This window comes from Musca domestica, unplaced genomic scaffold (genome assembly GCF_030504385.1).
Source record: "Musca domestica strain aabys unplaced genomic scaffold, Musca_domestica.polishedcontigs.V.1.1 17, whole genome shotgun sequence".
NCBI lineage: Eukaryota > Metazoa > Arthropoda > Insecta > Diptera > Muscidae > Musca > Musca domestica.
The window spans coordinates 13,228,883-13,254,278 of record NW_026712230.1 but is presented as its reverse complement, the minus strand read 5'-3'; the positions used below and the strand labels follow the sequence as shown (position 1 = coordinate 13,254,278).

At 34.8% G+C, this 25,396-nt stretch overlaps 1 protein-coding gene across 5 annotated transcripts in view; it reads left to right on the top strand.

The window, feature by feature from the left end:
- Positions 1 to 2,510: 2,510 nt before the first annotated feature.
- LOC101892489 (trichohyalin) overlaps positions 2,511 to 25,396 on the top strand; it is a 282,665-nt gene continuing 259,779 nt past the window's right edge. For all 5 annotated transcript variants that reach the window (XM_059120573.1, XM_059120572.1, XM_059120571.1 and 2 more), the window contains exons 1-2: positions 2,511 to 3,433; positions 22,858 to 23,746. The gene's annotated coding sequence lies outside the window, so the exon portion shown is untranslated. The remainder of the gene's footprint in view (positions 3,434 to 22,857; positions 23,747 to 25,396) is intronic.

The following is a 25,396-nucleotide window of genomic DNA, read 5'->3' as shown; positions in this document are numbered from 1 at the left end:
GTTAAGATTTTTGTATACAATCGATATACAGTTTCATCCGATTTTACGATTATTGCTTACCATATATGTAATATCAGCCCAAATTGAATAGATTTTCTCATATTTAACCGAATTTCACCATTTGGTAAAACTCAGTCTGGTATATCTATTTCTCCAATTAATATTTTCTAATATAATCCTTATCGAAGTCATACCATGCACTATACAGCAATATTATTTGGTTCATAGTTGATGATGATCTACTTCATATAAATTCCCAATATAAAAATTTTTTAAGTGAGCTCTACTAAATACGCATACTGGTGTGGTTCTAAAAGGTTGGCTTTGTCCTGGTCGTTTTTCATGTATATTTCTTCAAATAGTAGATAACAGAGTTATAAACTTTGATTTCTTGTTAAATTTTTAAGGAATTACAAAGCCCTATGCCTGTGCTTTTATGTAGTTTTTTTTTGCAAAATCCAGAAGCCATAAATGTGTACATTCAAGACAACTTTCTTAAGGACAGACAGAGGGGGACTATTATAAGAATGGCTTTTCAATTCCTATCGGAGCTATATCCGTGGGCATTTCAAGAATAATTTTTCAAAGACTATCAGACTTTTTTTACCTTCCACCACACGTAGAATGGAGGGTAGACTAAGTTTGTCATTCCGTTTCTAACTCATCGAAATAATCATTTTAGATCGGTATTTTGACATGATAAGTCACATGACATGACAAGGCTTTTTATAGTGGCGGAATATCGTCCATATATGGCGTCTATACCAAAAAGTGGACCTACATGACCCATTTCAGGTATAATTTTATATACCTACTTAATTTCGTACGGAATATATACTTTGTGGTGTGTAAAATGTATATTTCGAGGTGTTACAAACGCAATGACAAACTTAATGTACCCTCCAGACTATGATGATCTATAGCGGAATAGTTTATAGCGGAATAGCTCAAACTTCGATATTTAGAGTTCATATTGGATTCTTTATCTTGTAGCAGAATATTGTCTATACAGGTCCACGTTATTGTATAGCTCCCATATAACGGTACACTCAGATATTCGGTATTTTGATGGTTTTAGACACATGTTTCATCAAATTTGTATATAAAATGTAGTTCGTAATGGGTTATACCTTCAGTCGCGAAGCATTTTATATACAGGATAGGACGAGAAACTGCAACAAAATTCAGACTGCTGTCATTTCCCAGCAACCCATCGGACAGCTTTTAAAAGTATTCCTGTGACTGCTCATTATATTGTTTACAAGCGTACAAAAGCAATTTGGTGAGAATTTTGCAGAAAAAAAAATTATTCGTGATGGAATTCAGGCGTGATAGTGTGATTTCTTTATATTTGGCTGGAAAATCACAAGTGGCTATCGTTAGAGCACTCCAGCATTTAAATGAGAATAAATCTTTTGGGTCTCGTACCATCGCTCGTTTCCGTGATACTGGTAGCGTAGCCCGACGTCAAGGAAGTGGACGGAAGAAAACAGCAAACATCAGCAGAAATGGTTCTTCGATGAGAAAACATTCGTTGTCCAGCAGTTTGTAAACAAACAAACTGATCGTGTTTACGAACAAATCTAAACTTATTCTACAATTTTATGCTATTTCCGACATTCTCAATAAAACTTAAAAAAAAATGTAAAAATTATGTCGTTTGACTTTGTTCAGTTTTTTTATCTCACCCTATATAGGCTCACAATTTCGTATATCCCTAATATAACGGTACTACTCGATATACGGTATTTTGAGGTGAAATTTTGATTTCTCGATAAAATTTTGCAAAAATCATCTTCATTTTTCCTGCTCTATCGTTCATAAAGTCGCTCGTCCGTTAAGTTTTCCCGGTTTGTTTTTGAAAAACCATTTCAAAAACGTAAATTATAACGGTTTATTCCATCTCTACAAAATATACTACACTTTTTGGTACACTCTCCCCAAAATTTCGTACACATTACTAATCGAATCCCCACTGAAAACATATGTCACGTCGTCTTACCCCCTTTGACATTTCACCATTTATGACAGCTCTCACGTACCAAATGTCAATTAGTTTGTTGGCGTTTTCGGGGGGTCTGTTTACTTTTTGTGTGTGTGCACTTCCAGTATCAATCATGGATGAGGGTATAGTAATGGAATGTAAATTGGGAAAAATACTAGTAGTATTGAATTCCAACAACACATGTACTCACAAGCAACATGATGTGAAGGATAAGCGACAGCGAAAGAGAGAGAGAGAGAGAGAGGGAGAGCGTGTATGTGCTACAAAGAGCTAATGATAAGGATGGTTGGAGTGTGCGCAGTGGAATACAAACCAAAGAAATAAAAGGTTTGATTTCATTGATTACAATTTCGACAAATCCCATGTGGGTGAGTGTGTGTGTGTGCTGAATAAAATTCACCACTCTATAGCAAAAGAGAGACAAGCGGCGGCGCTTTATTTCCCACATTTGTAAGGAAAAGTTTTTGGGTATAACAAGCATACGCCACAGAGCCATGAAATCAGTACTTAAGGGTAGTTAGTTGGAAAACGGTGTTACAAAATAAAAACAGCCGACAAAACTTGGCCACATAACTCAAAAAACAAAAAAAAAAGAAAGTGCCGCACAATTGGGTTGATGTCAAAAAAAGAAACACACTTCTGTTCTGTTCATCATATTTTTTCCACAAAGAAAATCACTAGTTTTTTGTATATGTTGTGTATTTAAATCATTCGCAAAGAAATATATTATTATCTTATGGAAGAGCAGAAGTTTTTCGAATTGCCAAGAAGAAAACGGGAAAATTGAATAAAAATTCTATATATATGTCTACATAACTACATACATACATATATATCTAGTTAGATATACATATAGAGATATGCCTGCCTACATATACACCTCGTATAGATAGAGAAGAAGCAAACCAAGAAAAAAAAAGAATAACCATTTAAAAAATATTTAGTAAAAAAAATTGAAAATAAAATCCTAACCCAAGAAAAAAAAAAAGGAAAAAATTGTGAAAATTTCCAAACTGAACGACCAAGAAAATCCTGTATACGTTTTCTCCGGTTAAAAGAGTAACAAGCGAAAGGAAGTTTAGAAAAGCAGAAAAATAAAAATTGCATTTTTCCACATCAAAAATATACATACATAATACTGAGAAAAGGAAGAAGAAAAAAAACCGAAAATCCGAAACAAAATTGGTGCTTCAATTACAACAACAACAACAAAATATTCAAATATTTATTCTTATCATTCTTATTAAACCCACCAAATTAATTCTATATATCTTAAACAAATTAATATATATGTAAAAAACAAAATAAAAAATATATTAAAAAATATATACCAACAACAAAACACCAAACAACAAGAAAAAAAAAATAAACCAACCAACAACTACTACTACAAATTACAACAGTAACAACAATCAAATAAAATAAAAGGTATATACATACATATATGTACAGCAAACAAACAAACATACAAACGTACATGTATTTTTAATAATTCCCATACATAGTTCCATAAAAGAATAAAAAATAATACATCTATATATATATATTATTGTACATACATACAAACATGTGAAGGAAAAACTATACGGAATATGTAACGGGAGAAAAAAAAAACAACAACGAAATCAACCAGCCAACACACGTTCAAACATACACCTAGCAGTGAAAGAAAACACCAACCAACCCACCCATCACTGCCACCACCACCACCAACGAACACCACCTCCTCTCCAAAAGAAAATTTCCAAGTGAAAAAGCAAAAGAAAAAATATTGTTATATTCGGTGCTATAGATACAGAAAATTACACACAAGAATCAAACCAAACAAAAATATACAAAAAAGAAACTACAACAACGACAACAAAAAGAAACAAACATGGAAATTACTGTGTTAATAAAACAACATTACCGCAACAACGAAAGAAAATTACACCAAACTCAATTGAAATAATATATTTAAATTATCAAAAGGAGAAAGTTGTGGAGAAAAGTTTCAATTCTAAAACCCTTCAATTTTATTCCTATTCCCCCATGCTGAAGTGGAACGACCTTAAGCTCCCATCTCCCCTTACTGGGCTTTTTTTATTTGTCAAACAATTTGTAAATGGCCTACATTAATCGGAGAAACGGAGAAGGGGTTCCCCATAATTTGTTTAAAGTTCAGGGAAAGAATACCACGAGGTCGTTTTTTTTTTTTTTTTTTTTTTTTGCTTTAATCTATACTTCGAAATCGAAATAAGTCCTTTTGGTAATCTGAGTACCCCGGCTAAGTTGCAGGGCAGTGGTAGTTAATGATTGCCTCCTTACATAGCTACCTATATATAGGCTTAATATGGCACACTCTCTGTCACGCACATCGAATGACACAAATCTATGCAATTATACGCATTGAGGAACAGTGGCCCAGAGTGAATCCATTGGCTTTTCTTCCAATAAAATGAGTAAAGATTTGATTTGCAAAAATACCACTTCAAATTTATTTATCTTTTAGGATTTATAATTTTTATGGGGAGAGATGAATTAAAAGAAGTTGACCGCTATAATGTATTTAGTTCAAAAACAGATGTGGGAACTAGACCCTTAATTTATATAGACGTATGGTTAGGATTCATCGGACGGAGTGGAGCGATACCCTGCATTGAATCCGTCCTAAGATTGGCATTGAAGAGTATTAAGTTTGATTTAATATCCATGTTTTTGTATCTTCCGCCATACATAGTATGGAGGATATGTTTAATAATTTTAGAACTAACGAAGTATATATGGAGAAAAAAAAAAACAACTACAACAAAGTCAAACACCCCAATTTTTCAAATTTTTTTTTACTGAATGAAAGCAAAAAATGTCGGGTATAGCATCAAATTTTAGAATAAGTTTAGATTTGTTCGAATTTGTCACCTTTGGCACAAATGTTGCTCTGCGGTATTTTGGCCCATTCGAAGCGCTTGCTAGAAGTAATCGATACTTTGGTATTTTTTAGTGCCAACCTTGCTTTCCAAAATACTATAGACACAATGGATATTTTGGTGGCCATTGTGCGCTGGAAATGAAGCGAGGAACCTGATTTTGTGACCATTTTTGGGTGGCGCGTGCTGAGTGCGATGGTGTTGAGTCCTGTTGGAATGTCTAAGGTCTGACGCCAAAATGTTTGCGTGCCCAAGGCTTTAATACACCCTCCAGAATATTTTCGCGATAATACTCGACATTTATTCTGACGCCACGGTCGATTAAAACGAGCGGAGAGCCACCATCGGCTGTCATGGCGGCCCACACGCTTGGGTTGTGGTGTTCAACCGAAGGTGCAAATTTTCAGCTGACCTCTTTGGCAAGTAAACACGATCATTTCGTTTGTTTACAAACTGCTAAACAACGAATGTTTTCTCATCGGAGAAAACCAAATTCGGCAGTTCACCACTTTCGGCCAAGCGAAGCAACTCTTTAGCTCTTTTGAGTCTATTTTCTTTCTGTTGCGGTGTAAGTTCTTGCACTTTTTGGAATTTCAATGTCTTTACCCCGAGCTCATTTTAAATATTTGTCGAATGGAATATTGCGATATGTTCATCTCACGAACTATTTTTCAGCCACTGCGATGGTACGAGTCATAAAAGATTTAATCACATTTATATGCTTGAGTGCTCTAACGATAGCCACTTGTGATTTTCCAGCCAAATATAAAGAAATCACTCTATCACGCCTGAATTCCATCACGAATAATGAGCTGTTACTGGAATAATTTTAACAACTGTCGGACGAGTGGCTTAGAAATGACAGCAGTCTGATGTTGGTCGCAGTTTTTTCATCTCACCCTGTATATATTTTTGAATAGAGGATCGGTCCACGGAATCGTTTAGTCCCCATAAAACGGTACCATCGATATTGGGTATTTTGATGATTTTAGCCTTATTTTTCAATGGAATTATCTGAACTTCCACACAAGGAGTTCTTTATAAGTACTCTACTCCCTGAAATAGAATTGTCTATATAGGTCCACGATATTGTATAGCCCCCATATAATGGAACCCCCCTTTTTCGGCATTTTGAACGATTTTAGTGGAAGTATTCACCGGAATTCGTTTAAATTTCGTATTTGAGGATCGTAATGGGTGCTTCAACCTATAACGGAAATTTTTCTATACAAGTGTACATCTTCGTATTGCCCACCTATAACGATACTTCCCGATTTTCGGTTTGTGGTTGATATTAGCGACACTTTTAATCGGAATTATTTAAAAATTCGTATTTGAAGTGCCTATGAGGTACTAACGTCTATGACAGAAAATTGGTCATGCAGGCCCTTGACTTCTTATAACCCCCATATAACGGTACCTGCCGAGATGCGGTATTTTGATGATTGTGGCCACATTTTTAAATGGAATCGTCTGAAAATCCACACAAGGAGTTCCTTTTATCCTTAACATGATCTCATTTAAAGCAAGTATTGGTCGGCTTTGCCTTCAGGTCTTCGGACTTCAGCCGTTTCTGTAAAAATCTTCGGACTTGCGTTATGAGTATTCAAAATGTTGATCCATTTGGAGATGATACCTGAGGAGTGGGCCGATATTGATCATTTTTACCCCTGATTTAAGGCTAACATAAATACCTCCACCTTATGTCAGTAATTGTTATTCAAATTAATTGATTGGACCCACATTTACATAAGAAATATGGTTGGTGGAAAGTTGGAGAAAAATCGCTGGTTTGTTTCCCATGTTGCAAGAATTATAATTATTCAACATTTAGACTCATTGTAAAACAAGTAAGCAAAGGCTATAGTCGTGCGGGACCGACCATGTGATACCCTACAACACTATTATATATAAGAAGCTTTATCGCTTTTGAAATTATGTCGAAGAGCACTGCCTAGATATTACCCTTAGCATTTTGACCTGGGACATTTGCCCAATATTTACGCACTTCGTTGTGCTGTTGGTTGTAGTGGTCCATTTTATTTAATATAATCCAATGGTCATCCAAAATGCAAGAATTCTTCCCTGTCCTTAACTTTTTGTGCAGGCGTGTTGATTGGTTTCAATTATGTGATCAGGAAATTTTTTCTGTTTTTTGGTTCATTTGAACCTCTAAATATTTTGTGATCATCTCCAAGCAAGATTTCGTTAACGAAATCAGCATATTTGTGTATTTCGGATATCATCTTTAAGTAATGTTGGTATTTTTTCACACAAAAGTAGTGGTCAATTCTTCCCGCTGTCCTAAACTCTAAGTTCATGCGAGACTTCGTGTCCTTTAGTTTCTATTTGTACCTTTATAACGGCTGCAAAATCAGGGACATTTTTAGTTGTTGGTCTATTTCAACCCCTAAATATATTGCGGATATCTTTGAAAACAATAGGCCTAGCTTAACCCTAGCCTTGTGAAAATTTTAGTGAGGATCGGACGCTACTTTCAATCTGCATATAATAATCCCAACCTGTGTTGTAAACTGAAAAAATATTACAAACTGTATACTTCAATATTATAAGTCAAATTGAAAAAATCGCATGCGATAAAAAATATGAAAAAATAAAAAAATGACACAAAATACTACAAAATATATATTAACATCACAACTGGCATTTTTATGCGATTTTTTTTAGATTTTATGCTTTTAAGCCAAGAGGGCATTCTGAATTTGCAAAATTTGTAACATCCCCCTCCTTTGTATATACAAATTGTATCCGATATATTTATTATCGGCATCGACGTAACGGTCAGAATTGACCCGTTCGTCTATTTGTGATTTCGTCGGGATTAAAAATATTCGCGGTTTAATGGAAAATTTGACCTTTTTTAACACAAATGTTATGATCTATTTCACCCACTAAATATTACCCGATGATCATCAAAATTGGATGACTTCTAGCCATCCCTAAGCTCTAGCTCCATGCTAACATCTGTTTCGATTGGTCCATAATTGCGACCTTTAGAGCAGCTACAAAATTAAGAAATTTTTCAGTTTTTGGTCCATTTCAACCCCTAGTTATTATGCGATCGTCTCCAAAAGAAATAGGGTTCTATTCTGGCCCAATCCCCACCTTCATTCTAAATTTCGTGAAGATCGGGCCATAATTGCGACCAGTAGAGTGATTACAAATTAACATGGACAGACGGACGGACGGACATACATAGCTAGATCGACTCAGCTCGGCGAGATAGGAAGATCCATATATACTTTCCTCTGTGGGAAATCAATATTTCGAGGTGTTACATAATTTTTGGCCCAGTCATACTTATAATACCCCCAACACATAGTGTTCTAGGGTATAAATATTGGTATGGGAATAATTACAAGAAAACGAAAATTTCTATCCAATTTTGTGAGAAATCATAAATTCCGATAAATTTCATATTCTTCTCTTATTCTTCTGGTTGAGATAAATATTTAGATAAGTTGTAAAAATTGCTGAACTTTTCACAACTTATGGCAAATAAAATGCTAAAAATGTTTAACCTTTGTGGGTGATATACCAGCAGGGGTTCACAAATATATATAATCTTCAAAACAGATCTTGTGTTAGCAAACATGTTTGTACGAGTATGTATAAGCCTTTTGTGGGGGAGGTAGCAGAAGAAATAGTCCGATCTCTAGCATCTTTATAACAGATCCTGTGTTGATGGAAATATTGAGATTTACCAAGTTTGAATGGAATCGGCTGTTAATTTCGCGTTTCGCGAGATTCATGGATATCCAAAATTTTGACCCTTTGTGTGTGAGGTAACGGAAAGGGTCAACAGTATATTCCATTTTCACATCAGACCTTGGATTTTGAAAAATATTGTGTTGTGTGTAATTTGAAGATAGTCGAACTTTTACATCACATTTTATAAGAATTAAAATTATTCAAAATTTTGACCTTTTGTGGGGGAGGTACGTGATGAAGTGGACCAATATTGTCCATTTTCGCACCTTACCTAGCACTGGTGCAAATATTACCAGCCAGCCAGACGAACGGACGGACATCACTAGATCGACTCCAAACCGACCTAGGGTCTAAAACCGTTATTTCGATGAGACACGTTTTGGCCATATCAAATGATATATACCCTCCGTAGCCATATGGCTGTGTGTATAATAAATGGACGGACGGACGGACATGCATAAAGTGACTCAGAATGTGATTCTTCAGTGATCATCAACAGGAACTATGGCAAAGACACATAAGTATAAAGATGAGACAAGCCAGAGTCAGAATATTGGTATTGGTGAAAATAGTCTGTTGTTATGATATCATAACAACATAGTTACCAGTGTTAAGTGTTTTGTAACCGCTAAAGCAATATGCAATTGGTTAGGAAGGTCTATGGAATAGAATTTTGAAACCAAATTTTTGGATCACTTAAAATTTTATTTGTCCTTCTTTTCTATAATTGTATTTTTTATATTTTTGTATTAACATGACACTGTCATGAGCTGTTATTCCAGATAGTGCAGGCATTTTAGGACTACTATGAAGGATTTATAAACTTTATAATGCCATTTGTAATTTGATCCGTGTGAAAAATCAATTAAGCGAAGTCCGTCTGTCTGTTGTAACCACGCTATTTTTCAAAAGAATTCAGATATATGGCTTAAATTTTTCACATATGTAAATTTGATCAGTAGACAGATTGTAAATAAGCCATATAGCCCCCAAAAAACGGACCGAAAATTGGTACTCTGATTATTTTAGGCACACTTTCTAGCGGAATTGTTTAAAATGCGGTATTTAGAGTACGAAGTGGAACCCATTATTTCCATTGCCTATATAGATACCTCGCATAATCGTACCGTATCGGTATTCTGACGATTTTATTTACACTATTTGGCAAAACCGTTTAATATTTGGTATTTAGGGCTTGTAATGATTACAATCTCCTATGGCAGATGATTGCCGGAATAAGTCCAATATTTCTTATGTACACTATCGAATATTTGGTATTTTGTTGATTTTAGCCACAGCTTTTATCAGAATTATTTCAAATTTGGCATTCTAACCAAACAATAGACAACAACTACAGCAAAATGCATTTTTTTTTTCAAAAATGTCCTTTTTATACCCTACACCACATAGTGGTAATGGTAATGTATATTATTATATCTTTGTGCATTTGTTTGTAACATGGAGAAGGAAGCGAGATAGACCCATTGTTACTTTTGAGGATATTCACAGAATCACTTTCTGACTAGATTTATGTTTGTCAGTCCGTCCGTCCATGAATTCTTGTGAACAAAATGCAGGTCGCATTTATTATCCGATTGAGATGAAATTTTGGAAACAATATTTGTTTGGCCCAATGATGAACCCTATTGAAATTGGCGATAATCGGATCACATTAAGATTTAGCTCCCATATATATTCAAGCGATTCCGCGTTAATTGTGCACCAAATGTCTAATATAAGTCCAAATGACCTGTATTTTGGTATATTCCACCGAATTCTGTCTAGAAGCAAGTAAATCAAATTTGAATTCATCCTATAAAGCAGTACTTCAAATTTGGTGTAAATCGTTTCGTTTCATCCGATTTGGGATTTAAAGTCCCTCAAAAGCGTAATATCAATTCCATAACAATGATCTTTGATACCAAATATCAGTTACAACTCTGATATAAGTGTGTTAAATTTTGTCAAGATCAGTTCAGATTTGGGTATAGCTACCATATATATCCTAACCCGATTTCAGGTTAATTGTGCACCAAATGGCCAATATCTGTCCAAAAGTCCTGAATGTTGGTACATCTGTACATTGAATTTGGAGAAAATCGGTTCAGATATAGCTATTACCCCCAGATATATGTTCCATTCGATTTGGCGTTTAAGTCCCTCACATTCTTAATATGCATTCGACAACAGTGATATTTGTTACCAGATATCTCATAGAGCTCGGAAATACATTTGCAAAATTTTATCGAGATTGGCTTATATTTAGATGTAGCTTCCATATATATCTTTAATCCGATTTCAGGTTTATTGTGCCGTTATTTGGCTAATATCAAAAGGAAATATATAGTTCCTTCTTGTGATATCCACAAAATCACATTTCTAGTCAATACAGATGAATTTTGCATAGTTCATTTGTTTGGCCCAAGGACGAACCCTATAGAAATTGGTGATGATTTGTCCAGATTTAACCGATTTCATGTGTAGTATACACCAAATATTCCGCATTTGGAATAATTAAAAAACATGCATTTTAGCATACAAGGTCGAATTCAAACTGAAAGTAATTCTACAAGATTAGGGAAAAGTCGGCTCAGATGTAATTATAGCTTCAACATCTCTTCAGATTTAGATGCAGTTCGCATACATATGTTTATACATATCATACATACATACATATTTAAAATCTGTTTTAATTGCTGCGAAAAAAAAAAAAAACAAACACATTAGGTCATTTTTTTGATAATTTCGGGATAATGATTTACCCACCTAAGATATAGAATTTTTCATAATAATTATTTTTTTAATAATTAAATAATAATATAATAACTCAATTCCAACGAAATTTTGCATTGAATTTGCAATTATTTTTGATATATTTATCAACAACTCTATGCTCGTTGAGCTACTGTAAATATTTTTAACTGTGTCGGTAGTTAAATACATAGGAGCAGCAAACAACACACACACACATAATATCACACATTCAATATTGAATTTCTGTGGGATTTGTTAGACCATCCATCCATTACAGTGGCTTTGGCAAAGTTTTGTAAAAATTTACGACAATGCCCGCTGGCGAAATATAATGAAATGAGCAAACAGAGAGGAGAGTATCTCAACTCCTCTCAATGCGCCAAAAAACAAGTGCGTAATACAAAACTTTCCATCCATCCACCCAAAACAACCAGCCATCCATCCATCCGGCCAACCAGTCAACCAACTGACTCGACTCTACTCTCTACTCCATGACTTACTCAACTCACCACAAACTCTCGCCAAGAGATAGAAGTTGTGTGTCACATTTACTTCATACTCACGCACACTTGGGCAGAAAACGTAAAACTTAAAAAAAGAATCCATTTCCACCACCACTGACACACAGCAGGATAAAAATGTTGAGTAGAAATCCTTAACATGTTGGAGTATGAAGATTAAATGTAACTCGCATTGTTTTCAGTAAAGCAACAATCAGATGTTTCAACGAAATTAGTACTGAAATTTGTTCCGTTGCTCATTGTTGTGTAAAAATCTATGTCAGTATTTTTAGGGCCGAAACATGTTTAATATTAAAATGGCTGTGTAATATGCATGTGTGTTTGTGTGTACAATAAGGACAACAAAGAGAAAAAACTGGATGCAATATCAGTGTTACAATCAGGCGAATGTACAGACTCAGCTATCTGCTCGTCAGCATCGTCATCATTATTATCATCGGTAGCAACATTGTTATTATATATATTATTTCTCAGGGATGGGAAATATCATTATAAAAGTAATAAAATATAACGGTCTTTTTCTCAATATGATTCAAAAATTGGCTAAATCAAACAACAAAATCGGGGTATGCTTTTATACAGGGTTGTCCATATTCGACGGACCCATCGGGCAGCGCCATAACTTTTGACAGAGATGTCACATCGCTTAATGACATACCGCGTTTGAAGCGTCAGTCCAAGCAGATTTTTACCATGAACCAATACACGCCTCGCGAGCGCTCTGAAATAGTTGAAATTTACAAGAAGTCAATTGTGAAAACTTAACTCAAGTGCGCCTTCTAAGAACACCATTAAGCGTTTATACGAAAAATTTTCGACTGGTAAGGCTCTTTCTAATCCGAAGAGGCCATATAAAAGTCGACCAAGGCGATCGGCCGAGAATATCGCTGCCGTACGAGCCAGTGTTGAGGGTTCCCCAAGAACATCCCAAAAACGCCGTTCTCAGCACTTGGGCATGGCTCGGTCCACTTTACAACGGATTATTCGCATTGATTTGCATTTGTTCCCGTACAAAATTCAATTGACGCAAAGAATGTTGCCTGCGGACAAGCCTCGTCGATTGGAATGGGCCCAAAGGGCCCAAAGGTCCGTCGAATATGGGCAACCCTGTACATAGTTTACCAGTAGGCAGGTTAAGTTCGTAAATGGGCTATGTCGATCCACGTTTTCGTATATAACGGTACCTCCCGATATTCGGTATTTTGATGATTTTAGCAACATTATTCACTGAAAATGTTTCAAATTTCGTATTTGAAGTTCGCAATGGGTACTACAGCCTATGACAAAAATTTCGTATGCTGGTCCACGTCTTTGTATAGCCCCCAAATAACGGTACCTCCCGATATTCACAATTTTCATGATTTTAGCTACATTATTTACTGGAATTATTTACAATTTCGTATTGTAAGATCGTAATGGGTACTACAGCCTATGACAAAAATTTCGTATGCTGGTTCACGTTTTCGTATATCCCTCATATAACGGCACCTCCCTATATTCGGTATTTTAATGATTTTAGGGACATTATTCACTGAAAGTTTTTCAAATTTCGTATTTGAAGTTCGTAATGAGCACTACAGCCTATGACAAAAATCTCAATATGCAGATTCACGTCTTCGTATGGCCCCCATATAACGGTTTTCATTCAAGTGTTTTTTGTTTGAAATTTTTTAAGTTCCTTGCAAACGCTGCTTTTTACTTTTTTACACCCTCCACCATACATAGTAAGAAGGGTATATTAAGTTCGTCATTCCGTTTGTAACTCATCGAAATAATAATTTAAGACCCAACAAAGTATATATATTCTTGATCAGCGTAAAATTCTAAAACGATTCTGTCCGTCCGTCTGTCCGTCTGTTGTAATCACGCTACAGTCTAAAGGAATTAAGATGGGAAGCTAAAGTTTTGCACAGATCTCTCTTTTGTCTGCAGGCAGGTCAAGTTCGAAGATGGGCTATATCGGTCCACGAATTCGTATAGCCCCCATATCGACACCTTCCGATATTAGGTATTTTAAAGATTTTAACAGAATTTTCAATGTTTTTTTTTTTTTTTTTGAAAATCTTCTAATTCGTTTTAAATGGTGGAGGGTATTCAAAGTTCGGCCCGGCCAAACATACTGCTTTTTACTTGTTTTTTTTTTCATCCGTTCCGGCCAAACCAACCAAACTGTTCCAAATGCCGTACTACTTAGTTCAATTTTCCAAAGCAACCTTCATATATCAAACTTACTTTCCGACCCTGATTCTCATACCAAATTGTTTAGAAGTACAAAATGTTCTCAAGAGAAAAAATAACAATAAAATTCAAGTTTTCGTATTTCCCCCATACAGATATACAGACCAAATTCAATCTCCCCCTAAATGGAAGATATCCTTACATGCAAACAAAAAAAATAAATGTTCATGAACAATTTATTCAGCCAAAACTTGTCTCATTGAAATAACAGTTTTAGAACCTAAGTCTCTTTGAACCAAATCCGTTTCAGGAGCATTGAAGTCAATCTAGAGGTGTCCATCGCCCGTCTGCCTGACTGGCTTGTGCGCACGATAACTCTCGAAGGGAGTATCCGATTCGGTCCAAAATTGGTACATTATAATATTATTGTCAAACTTAGATCTAAATCGCAGATGGGGGACATCGGTTCTGAGGTTTCCCCCACAAAAGGTCGAACATTTCAAAGAAAACAATTTACCTCATAGAAGGAGAAAGAATCATTAGATTTAGTGTAAATTTTGTCAACTACCAATATTTTTGTCAGTACTTGACCAGATGCGAAAATGGACAATATCTGTCCACTCCATCCAGTACCACCCCCACAAAGGGTCAACATTTACGATAGCCATGAAGTTGTTATAACGCTTCAAAACTCGGTACATTTCAATATTTCTATTTACTTAAGACCAGGCATAAAGATGGAATAAGTCAGACCACACCTTCTGGTACCTCCCCCATAACGGGTCAATAAATATATCTCTAATAAAATGCGAAATAAGCTTCAGATTCTCTTCAAATTTTACACACCCCAATATATTCGCTAAAAATTGCTAAATTTTTCAGAAATAGAAATGTTTTTTTTTTATTAGCCAGCATATTTGCTATTTATAGGGTACATACAAAATTCCGTTTTTCTTTAAAAGGGATTTTTATACTCTACAACACTATGTGTTGGGGGTATTATAAGTTTGATTGGGTCAGAATTTATGTAACACCTCGAAATATTGGTTTCCCATATAGGAAAGTATATATGGATCTTCCTAGCTCGCCGAACTGAGTCGATCTAGCTATATATGTCCGTCCGTCCGTCTGTCCATGTTAATTTGTAATCACGCTACAGGTCGCAATGATGGTCCGATCCTAACGAAATTTTGCACGAAGGTGGGGTTAGGGTCAGAATAGAAGCCTATTTCTTTTGGAGATGATCGCCAAATGTTTAGGTGTTGAAATGGACCAAATACTGAAAAAATGACGGATTTTGCAGTAGCTATACAGGTCGCAATTATGGTCCCATTGACGCGGAATTTCGCATGTAGCTAGAGTTTAGAGCGGGGAAGAAGCCTACCAATTTGGGTGGTCATCGGATAATGTTTTGCGGGTAAAATAGACCATATCTTTTGTGTTGAAAAAATTCGAAATTTTTCATTAAACCGCGAATATTTTAAATACCGGCGAAATCACAAAGCCATGACAAGGTTACTTCTGATCTTTACATTGATGTTAACAGCCAACAAATCGGATATATAGCAAAATATGTGCGATATATATGTCTATCAAAGAAGATACGCTTGAAAGATCTCTTATATGTCGTGAACTGATTTCGACAGCTCTCATTAATTCAGAATGGCGTCTTGGCCGGAAAGAAAAAACGTCTAAAAAAATCGCATAAAAATATTTCTCTAAAGATGAAAATATCGATTTTCTTACATTTTCTCATATTTTTTTCAATTTTGTCATACTTTTGGCATATTTTCATTTTGAATTAAACATTTGGTAATATTTCTACAGCTAACAAAACTAAGTAGCTAGGATATCAGGATATCATATACAGATCGCATTTATGGCCCGATCCTTACGAAATTTGCATGGGGATAAGATGAAGGTCAGAATAGATGCCTACTCTTTTTTGGAGATGATCGCCGTATATTTAGGGGTTGAAATGGACCAAAAAACTGCAAAATTGTCAGCAGGTCGTAATTATCGCCCGATCCTCACGCACATTTGAATGGGGGTTACCGGACATTGCAAAAGCAGTTTGGATGGCCTTCCAAAAATATTCAATGTGTGAAATAGTTTGCCAACTTTTGTAGACAAAATACGAAAATGTCCATTCCAGTGACTTTTTGGAGAATTCACAAATACAGGAAAGACGCACTTCTGACTATTTCGTTAACGCTGATTTCGTTGAAGAACAAATGTCTGTATCTCATATAGATGCGTTTCAGTCAAAAACCAATAATAAATGTTAATCTTTTGCCACTTTTGAGAGATTATAGGTCTTTGGGAAATATTGGCTCCAGATCTAGGAAGATTATTTACGAGAAACATCTACCAATAAATTGGAAATGAGCAAATTCGTTTAAGTTGCTATTATTCGAAAATTAGAGAACGAAACATGATGGTTTTCATTTATTATTTGTCACAATATTTTGTACAATTCTTTCGAGTATCTCGCCTATATAAACTGTATCGTTTATTATAGTGTTGCAGGGTATTGAACATTAAGACTCTCTTTACTGGTTTTTATCTGCAATATTGACGCAAAACACTATATACCTAAATTGTTGTGCAGCCGTATTGATTCGGGGCACATGGTTAAGAAATGTTTAATGGAATTTCTTACCCTAGAATATCATGGCTTTTATATGATTAAAGACCTTTCAAGCTTTAAAATAACACACCACATACCCGTCAAACAGAGTGGCAAGCAATAGCAAATTATTTTCCGTCCCTGTTTCTGCACGATTTTCGGTATTATTTGAGACTTGTAACGCCGACGTCATTATCAGAAAATTTTTTAGCTCTTGGCCTCCCCAAGATTTTGTTTGGATATCATAATCACAAACACAATCACCCTTCTTGTCAAAGAAAATATTTCAAATTGCACATGTGTGTGTGTGTGTGTGCGTATGTGGGACATGAAAGAAATCCTAAATAAAGTGTGTTCGTGTGTGTGTGCGTGAGTGAGTGAGTGAGTGAGTGAGTGATAAATAATCTTATGACCAAATGAAAATCACGATAAAAAAGAAATACAGCCAACTTTTATGTGATACATTTTATATGAAGGCAAAATAAAAACAAGACAAGGCAAGGAAACGAAACGAAACAGTTTTTCCGACAACAACGACGACGTCGTCTTGTCTCAATCGACAGCCAGTAAGGCTGCCGTTGTTAAGCTTCTAAGAAACAGAAGGAAGAAGCCTTAGAAGGATGCTGATATAATGACGATAATGTTTTCTTACAATTATATAGCTTTTTCTTGTGCTGATGATGCTGACACTGATGTGATGATTCAGTCGAAAAAGTCCAACAAAAAATAGGGAAAACAAAGACAAAAATAAACAGCAAAGCTATTAAAGATACAATTTGATAGATTAGTTTTTCCCATTCATTCACGCATTGAGGCGTCCAAAAAGCGTTATCATTTGTTGGGATGTTTGTTTGTCAACTTAATGCAGGGCGATCAAATTACATCGCCGAGCGAAATGAAAAGCCAAATTATAATGAACAGCAATAATATTAAATATGATGTGGAAAAAGGCAAAAAAAAAGCAAATGGCCAATGCAATTAAGGACATGTTGACATTACAATAGAAACAATAACAGCAATTACACAAAGGGCAATAGAAATGTGTATTGAAATGATTTCCAACAAAAACGTGGCTAACAAGGCCAAGCATTTATTTTAATGGATTTGGGTTTTGTAAAATTGCCACCATAAAACTAACCGCATTATATCCGTTCAAGTTTTAAGAACAGAGTTGTTATTGTTTATGACAAATATTGATGCCAAAATGTCTGCAATTCATTCTACAAAATTGTAGAGAGTCCTTGGGGAGTTTTAGTCTTTTGGAATGGGAAATTATCTCCCGCGGATTAAGTTTTGTTGGACTTTGATCTCTTTGATGTGACCAAAATGTCTGCAATGCAATCTTCAAAATTGTAGAGAGTCCTTGGGGAGTTTTAGTCTTTTGGAATGGGAAATTATCTCCTGCGGATTAAGTTTGGTTGGACTTTGATATGCAATTGTTCGCAACATGAAAAACAAGTATGCAAAGGTTATAGCCGTGCGGGGCCGACCATGTGATTGGGTATCACACTAAACACTAAAATATGGTAGAAGTCCCCTTACAGAGTGACAAAAAAAACTGCGCACAAAGTCAACCGCCATAATGTTTTCTTTTTTCGTATTTTATAGTGCCAAACTTGCTTTCCCAAATACTCCAGACACAATAGTCTAACGGATTGGTAACTGGAGATTTTGGTGGCCATTGCGCTGGAAATGTAGCGAGGAACCTCATTTTGTAAGCATTCTTGGGTGGCGCGTGTTGAGTGCGATGGTGCTGAGTCCTGTTGGAATGTCCAAGGTCTGCGGCCAAAATGTTTGCGTGCCCAATTCATTAATACACCCTGCAGAATATATTCGGCATTTATTCTGATGCCTCGGTCGATTAATAACAGCGGAGAGCGACCATCGGCTGTTTTGGGGGCCCACACCATCACAATGGCCGGCGCTTGAGTTCTGGTGGCCAACCGATGGTGCACATTTTCAGCTGACCTCTTTGGCAAGTAAACAAGATCAGTTTGTTTGTTTACAAACTGCTGGACAACGAATGTTTTCTCATCGGAGAAAACCAAATTCGGCAGTTCACCACTTTCGGCCAAGTGAAGCAACTAGTTTACTCTTTTGAGTCCACTTTCTTTCTGTTGCGGTGTAAGTTCTTGCTCTTTTTGGAATTTCAATGGCTTTTCACCAAGTTCATTTTTCAATGTTTGCCGAATGGAACATTGCGATGTTTTCCGCTCACGAGCCATTTTCAGGCCACTACGACGCGGGTTTCGATGAAGTCGCTTCTTTACTTTTCGAACCATTTCTGCTGGTATTGTTGCTTTCTTCCGTCCACTTCCTTGACGTCGGGCTACGCTACCAGTATCACAGTAACGTGCGATGGTACGAAACACAAAAGATTTTCTCACATTTAATTTAGATTTACTCTCACCCTGTACGACTAAGTTGCTCCATATTAAGTGAAATAGGCATGATAAAAAAGTATCAGTCGGTTTTGCCGACAAGTGTATACCCTCAGCCAGTATTGGATTGTTTGAATATATAGTGACTTCTGTTATGATTATTCAAATTGTTGGCCTTCAATGGGAGATGTTCCGAAGGAATGGGTCAAAATGATCCATTTCATATCGGACCTAAATAAATATGATATAAATATGCGACGTGCCAGGATTGGACTATATTGATTACATCCTTAACTTTGTTTGGGATGTGTGATAATTTTTCGAAAATGTGAAAATGTGCTTGAGGTACCAGACATAGTCGACCGAAGTATTCCATTTTCATACTTCATTTAATACAGATAAACATATTCGTATGTACAAAATTACAAGAAAATCGAACATTTATATCCAATTTTATTCAAAATCATAAATTCCATATTCATCTCAGGTTTCTGGGAGAAATATTTAGATATATCAAGTTGTAAAGAATCGCTGAATTGTTTCGCAAGTTATGACACATAGAAGTATTGAAAATTGTAACTCTTTGTGGGTGAGGTACCAGAAGGGATTAGCAGATATTTATTATCTATACAACAGATAACTTGTGTTAGCAAAAATGTTTGTATCTATCAAATTTCGCTTTCTTTGAGCGTTTTGTTATTCAAAATTTTGTAACCTATGTGGGGGAGGTTCCAGAAGAAATGTTCCGATCTCTGACATCTTTATAATAGATCTTGTGTTGATGAAAAAATTGAGATGTACAAAATCTGAATTGAGTCATCATATCATCATATTTTAAAAGAGTTATAATTATTCAAATTTTTGACTTTTTGTGGGGGAGGTACTTAATGGAGTGAACCGGTATTGGCCATTTTCGCACCTGACATGGCACTGATGAAAATATCAGTATATTTTCTTAAATTTCGACCTTTTGTGGGTGAGGTACCAAAGGAGTGAGCCGATATTGCCCACCTCCAAACTCGATCTAAGTTTGACAATAATATACAATATATCAAGTTTAGACAAAATCGGATACTCCCTTCGAGAGTTATAGTGCGCACCAGCCAGACAGACATTGCTCGATTGACTCCAAATTTCCCCATACATAAATTTTCATCATAAAAAGATCAACATAGTTACCTGTTTTGACATAGGTGTTAAGGTAAGAATATATAAAACGCTGTTTATACTGACTTAGGTCATCGGCTAACATTTCGACACCGCAACTGGCTGTCTTCTCTAAAACAATTGTAATGGCACCGACAAATTCTACACATTTTTGAACGAAAAACCTTTAATTTAATATTTTGAGATCTCAATGGGTATTGGTGATAATGTCTATATAATAGTAGTACTTTGTCTTACGCTTTTTGAGGTACTTAGAATAAATAAACCTTATTTGGTATATTACATGTTATGATGGTTTCGGCCTCCATATTGACACTAATTTTAAAATAGAAATGTCATCCAGGTTCATAACTCGCTATGTTTTAAGTGGATAGAAGGTCCTATTGACATTTTCCAGTCACGTAGCTCTATTTTAATAATCGATAAAAAATACCTATTTATCATGTAATGGTACAACTCAACTATAAGAATGGTAAAGGTCAAAGTTTTCCAATTAATTGGGATAAATCCGATTTATTTAGTCTTTTTCACCTCTTAATTTAGGACACTCCAAACTTAACGTTCGTCTGTAGCCTCCACACGATAGAGTTATATTAATTTTGCTATTCACTTTGTAAAAATATTGGTGTATATATTTCATCTGGGTTACAACACTATGTCGCATAAGCTGTTTTGATATTCACCCAAAGATTTTCTTAATTTAGACCAGTACCAGGTATATAAAAAAGTGATCCCAATACCAAATTTTAGATTTCTAATCTTAAACCTTCCCCAAATACAAAATTTAGTATAATTAAGTACTTCTCTAAGTTTATATAATATATTCCAAAATAAACCTTTCAGACCCTCAATCCAAATTTCATAATACTATTTGGTTCACTTATAGTTGCATTTTCTAAAAAAATCAAGCGTTATCTCACCCATTCACTCTAACATTGACCGACTTGCGAAATTTCGAGATTCTCGCTTCACATGGTGTTAATCGAGTCAGCCATGCAGTCACTGAAATATTTTCAAAATACAAAATTTCAGTTTTTTTACCTAATTTTCCACTAAGAACTTTCATTTTTTTCATTCAAAAAGCCAGCCCAGTGCAATTCCATATCAAACCAGAAAAGAAAAGTGGAAAGTCGGGCGGGGCCGACTATATGATACATTATACCACTATGCATATTTAGAGCAGTTATAGTTTGATTTCAGAGTAAACTAATATATGGGAGGCAAATCCAATTCTGAATCGATTTTCACCACATTTTACGGAGACATTTTAATATTTTATTGTAATATATATCGAGCCGAGTTCCATAAAATGGAAGGGTACGTCCCGAAATTCACTCCGTTTGCGCTGATATTAGCCATTATTTGCACAATATACCTGAAATCGGATTAAGAATATTTAGGTGCTATATCCAAATCTTAGCCGATCACGATAAAACTTGGCTTGATAAAACTTGGCTATAAAAGATATATGTACCAAAATTCAGGACTTTTGAACTAATATTGGCCAATTGGTGCCGATTAACCCGAAATCGGTTGAAGATATATGGGAGCTATATTTAAAACTAATCCGCGTGACATCAATTTCAATAGTGTTCGTCCTTGGGCCAAATAAATGTTTTGCAAAATTTCATTTTAATCGGAAAATAAATAAATGCGACCTTCACAAAATACATGGACGGACGGACTGGCATGCACAAATCGACTCAGAAAGTGATTCTATGAAGATCCTCAAAAGTAACTATGGATCAATCTCGCTTCCTTCTCCGTGTTACAAACAAATGCACACAGACATAATACCCTTACCACTATGTGGTGTAGGTTATAATCATTCTTTATTATTTTTAACCAATCAAATTTAAATCTAACAAACGATTACTTCCTCTCTCTCTCTCTCTCTCTCTCTCTCTCTCTCTCTAAGATAATAAAGTACCCATGCAATCCATACATTCTTTAAGTAATGTGATGTTCTTACTCGAACTCGCATTGAATACAGTTAAATCTCCCATACCATAAAAGTCCAGCAGATTGCCTACACGATGGAGGACCAAAAGGTTATCTACCTCATGGAAGGCTAAATGTTTTTCTACATTCAACTCATGGAAGACCAACAACAACTTATAGCAGACTTGAGGTCTTCATCCTTATAAATGACTAGAGCTTTCTCTCCCAAACGAGACAAGTTCCGTTTCTATGTTAAAGAATTCATGTTTGCCTTCTAGGATATGGGTCTCCCATCTCTCTCATCATCTTCTGGAAAAAAAAACTTTATATTTCTTTAAAGACCAGACCTTAATAGGCAGACCACTAGAATAGCCCATGCCACTAAGCCAGGCTTAGGAAAAGTTCCACCTCTTAGGAAATTTTTCGTTCATGAAGAGTTTTTATTCTCATTAGAAGATTGATTGCTCGGAATGCAATGTAGGGAAAAATACTTAAATTTCAAATGATTGTATTTAAGTTAGGACCGAAATCTTTTTTTCTACAACTTTAAACTAGTTCAAATAGATTTATCTGAGGAATGCAAACTAAAATATTTTTAATTTATAAAAATATTTTAATTTTATGTTTTTCATATTTTTTACAGTGTAATGAAAATAAATGGCAACATATTCTCAACACATACAACCAAACAAAATTATTAGCATAAAACCATTTGTGCGGTCATTACCGATGCAGAACCAAAACAACAACAAATACAGAACAGAATTAAAAGAATAAAACAAACTTAACACCAAAACAACAGCAAAAGCCAAATTACAACAAGAACAAAACAACATTTCATATCCTCAAGATAGTTACTACTACTACTATTACAACTACTACCAATATTATTACAACTATTGCTACAAAAAAAAAATAACAAAAAAAAATACCACAACAAATTACTAGGAAGTCGAATAAAGAAAACGACAGCAAAAACGACACAACAAACGGAAACGGAAACAAGAAAAATGTTTAAATTTAAACCACAACGTTTTTCAGACCACAATTAAAGAGCCGTCATTCAAGTCACATTTCAAATCATTCATTGTCAACGTCATCACCTCCTTACAGAAGGCAGCAGCAGTAGCGGCAAAAAAAAATACCCCTAAACAACAACATCAGCACTAATACCACCACACCGTATCACGCCCACCTTCATCTACGTGTCACATTTTTGTGTGTTTTCTGCAAAGAAAACCCCCTCTTCTATCAACAAGTTGAACGGAAAAAGACAAATAAAAAACAACAACAATAGCAGGAAAGGAAGGACAATCCAATTCAACAAAATAAAAAGAAAAAGCAATTCAATCACCAAAAGCAAAAAGTAGCAAACGAGAAACGACCATAAAAATTCACAGCCAACAATCAACCAGCTGAGAAAGGAAATCACACATCAACAACAAGCGAGGCCCATCAGATTTGGAGTAGAATTTTTTCTTGGCCCCCAGTTTAAATAAAAACATTCAAAATTTACAAGCTAAACAAAACGGGTAAGTCGATTTCTTTACTTGTTCAAACTTCGTTTTATTTTTTTTTTTTGTATTTTTATCCACTGCTAACCACACAAAGTACACATACTAACGACTGTAGTTTAATTTGTAATATTGTATTGTAATTAATTTTATTACGCATGTCCTGTCCCAAGGAAAGGTCGACAAAATATCTAAATTGAATTCAGTGCTCGCTCATTAATAATCCAATAAATAAATTTTGAAGAAATTTGATATCAAAATTCCAATAAAGTTGTGGAGGTCTTAATTCAATTAATTGGCCAACTGGAGTTTGAGGGATTTATTTTCGATAGAATTAATATTGGGAATTTTCCTTGTTGTGGAATAAGTCATTGAAAGCCTACATCTTGTATTTTTAGGATAGACCTTGAAAACCATAAGTTACTTTTAAACTATAATTCTGAGTTGTTAGGAAAAGGCTGCAGAAAAAGCTGACCAAATCCTCCCTTACTGTGAAGTTAAATTAAAACAACAGCTAAATTGATTAGGACAGGCCAAAATCTCTCTCTCTCTCTCTCTAAGGTAATAAAGTACCCATGCAATCCACACATTCTTCAAGTAATGTGATGTTCTTACTCGCAATGAAAACAGTTAAATCTCCCATACCATAGAATTCCAGAAGCTTAACTACACGATGGAGGACCAAAAGGTTTTCTACCTCATGAAAGGCTAAATGTTGGAAGACCAACAACAACTCATAGCAGACTTGAGATCTTCATCCTTATAAATGACAAGAGCTTTCGGAAAAGCGTGTACATATGCATATCATAGATAATATCGACAGAAATGTATATACATTTACAGATACTTCGATGAAGACAATTTGCAAGCAAATATCCGATAACATTGAAAAAAGAAAGTAAAACTTTGACATGGAAAATTTCCAAAAATTTAAATAAATGTTGGCCAATTTGGTAGTCCTCAAAATCTTTAAATTTTCGTGATAGCTTTATGTGACCCCCGATTTGGGGGTTTAAGTCACTCACATGCGTAATATGCCCTCCACAAGAATGATACTTAGTACAGATATGAAATACAGCTAAGAAATGAATGCCTAAAATGTTGTCAAGATTGGTTCAGATTTAAATATGGCCCCAATATATATATATATATATATATATATATATAAATAATATATATATATATATATATATATATATATAATATATATATATATATATATATATATATATATATATATATATATATATATATATATATATATATATATATATATATTATATATATATATATATATATATATATATATATATATATATATATATATATATATATATTATATATATATATATATATATTTATTTATATTTATATATATTTATATATAGAAATGTATATACATTTACAGATACTTCGATGAAGACAATTTGCAAACAAATATCCGATAACATTGAAAAAAGAAAGTAAAACTTTGACATGGAAAATTTCCAAAAATTTAAATAAATGTTGCCCAATTTGGTATTCCTCAAAATCTTTAAATTTTCGTGATAGCTTTATATGACCCCCGATTTGGGGTTTTAAGTCACTCACATGCGTAATATGCCCTCCACAAGAATGATATTTAGTACAGATATCAAATACAGTTAAGAAATGAATGCCTAAAATGTT